This window comes from Lipotes vexillifer, unplaced genomic scaffold (assembly GCF_000442215.2).
Source record: "Lipotes vexillifer unplaced genomic scaffold, Lipotes_vexillifer_v1.1 scaffold1841, whole genome shotgun sequence".
In the NCBI taxonomy this organism is placed as follows: Eukaryota; Metazoa; Chordata; class Mammalia; order Artiodactyla; family Lipotidae; genus Lipotes; species Lipotes vexillifer.
The window spans coordinates 2,457-5,049 of record NW_006796856.1 but is presented as its reverse complement, the minus strand read 5'-3'; the positions used below and the strand labels follow the sequence as shown (position 1 = coordinate 5,049).

At 31.3% G+C, this 2,593-nt stretch overlaps 1 protein-coding gene across 1 annotated transcript in view; it reads right to left on the bottom strand.

The window, feature by feature from the left end:
* The window catches only part of TECRL (trans-2,3-enoyl-CoA reductase like), a 40,470-nt gene extending 38,587 nt beyond the window's left edge, over positions 1–1,883 (bottom strand). The window contains exon 1 of the mRNA XM_007469032.1: positions 1,785–1,883. The gene's annotated coding sequence lies outside the window, so the exon portion shown is untranslated. The remainder of the gene's footprint in view (positions 1–1,784) is intronic.
* Between the last annotated feature and the right edge of the window lie 710 nt (positions 1,884–2,593).

Below are 2,593 nucleotides of genomic sequence, written 5' to 3'. Positions count from 1 at the left end.
TAAAAAAAAAAAAAAAAAAAAAAAAAAAAAGAATACTTATGATAATGCTTTTATTATAGGAGTACATTTTAATATTTTATGAATGTGCAAGAATGTTATGTGTGGTAAAAATATTGCTTTTCTTGTATAATTTGGTTGATATAAAGTGGGTGTGATTGTAATATAATGTGTATATTTTTAGCATTTAATAGGGCTGACTCATTTGCAGCAAAAGAGTGTGTGAACCATAGGGTTGATTTTAAAATATCCAGCCTATTTTCAGAGTTCTCTTTGTCACCTAAATGACTTTCTTCCCAAATAAGCTATAATTTTCTAGTACAATTGTCATAGAATTCTACCTTAGCACTTTTTCTCCTCAGTGCTTATCCAAATGCTGCAGCTGGAATTTCTTATGAACTCACAGTTATTGTCACTCACTCTGATACTACTTCTGTAGACAGAATTCCCTTTTCATTATAAATGTGGACAAAGACTCTGTGAATATTTTAACCTTCGAAAATCAAAATCTGCTAGTCTAAAATCTCTTTTAGCAAAGGTCTGTAGATATCACATTTAAACATTAAGCCCTTTGCTTATTTGATGCATGTATTAGTAGGTTGTTTTGTAAACATTATGATATACTTCACAAGGATTCAGAATACTATAAACTCAGTTTTTAGTGAAACAAATTAGTACTCAGAGGCTCAGAAAATCTTGGAAACTAAAGGAACCATTTAAGCAAACACACTAAAATAATTATCTAAATACAGGAAGATAATGTATGTTAAAGGAGAAATTGCTGGAAAAGTAAAGCATGTGACAACATTTTGATTAATGAATGTAAACTGGAAATTCTCCTTTTGAGAATTAAATAACAATGTATAAATTATCATGTGTCTGTAATAATTTTAAAAGTTGATTGTTTAACTATAAAGGGAAAACTCAAAGCACTATGCTGGCAAAAGAAAGCCATTTTGAATAGAAAATATTAAAAGTAACCATATCACAAATATGAAATAGAATGTAATCAGAAAAAAACTTTAAAAATATGAACAATATAAAAATAGGCTTAATTTAATTGAATAATAGAATGATTGCACTAGTCAAAATTATTTATCAGATTAACTCCTTAACTGCCTGTCACTAAATATCACATAGCTTCATAGCTTCTTTCTACTGAAGATATTCCATCCATCTATTCCATTACTCATGAATACGTCAATACTTGTGAAGTAGTGTCAAGTATTTTATGTTTCTTAGTCCTCCTGTTTTTTAATATGGTCTTCATTCTTCTAATGTTATTGGATTCTGTTGCCACCACTTTGAAAACACCTCCTTCAAGAAAGTCAAAAGAAAGTCCCACCCCTGACAACACAAAGAAGTCTTACTACTTCACTCTCAGTCTTTAAAATGTACTCCCCACTGCCTTGGAACATTTTTTATTGAATATTCTCTCTCCACTGTTTCCAAACAAATGGGTCTTCATTATCCCGAGGCTCTTAGAAGGAAAAGTTGAAGAAACACTATGTAACTGACAAAGCATAGGGAAAGCAGAAAGCCATCGGTCATAAGGTAGATTGACATTTAAAAAGGGATTTATCCTCCTTCTTTCAACCATGTATTTTCATTTCTCCAATTCTTGAATGGAAATGTGGCCACTGATCATAGTAAGAATGGAAAATTTAAAGTACCTTTAGTGCAATATTTTGTTTCACTATGAATTTATTTGACAGAAAATGTCCTCTATGTCAACAAATTACGTCAAAATGTGGGACATGTTTATTGAATTTCAAATCGATACTTACTGTAGTCCAACTGACTTGTTGACCTAGGTCTGTAAAATAAAGTGTGACAATGGAGGAAGATGCAACACTTTGAATGGTTATGTAGTCCTTCAAAAAGGGCCCACCTTAAACGACAAGGAAATATCATTTTAATACAATTTCAAGGCATAATGATAAATAATTTTAATGTGAAACCAGTGAAAGCTAAGGATGAATTTTACATAGAAATTGCAATTTACAGTAAATCTTTAAAGTAAGACAACGTGAATAAACCCATTTTATAAAATATATCTGGCGAATTTTCAAATACACAGTGGTTTCCTACCACTAGCTACTATCATATTGTGTTCTGAGAAAATGTAATATTAGCTGATATCATAAGCAACTATGATACAAGGTATTTTTAAAGTATAATTTTGTGTGCCAGTAGATGTACATATCAAGTGTTCTATAAATGATTTTATTATAAGATAAATTATTTGGAGTAGAATAATTTTAAAAGTCATTGCAAAGCACCTGGGGATAAGCATGATTCACCTTTTTAAAAGATGTTTATGGGTGCTGTGTGGTAACTGGGAAGAAAGGGAGCAAGATTACTTAGGAGGAAGTCAAAATTCATCAATCAGGGTATGAGGTTTGTTTGGATTAACATGGCCCTGTGGAAATGTTAAAATTTCATCAATCCCAGACATATTTTGGACTTAGAGCAGGTTCAGCTTGAGAGAAAAGGATTCAACTTGAGAGATACAGGCAGTGCTTATATTTTTTACCTGAGCACTTACATGCATTGTAATCTCATTAACTGTCATGAAGAAGATTGAGGAAAGAGT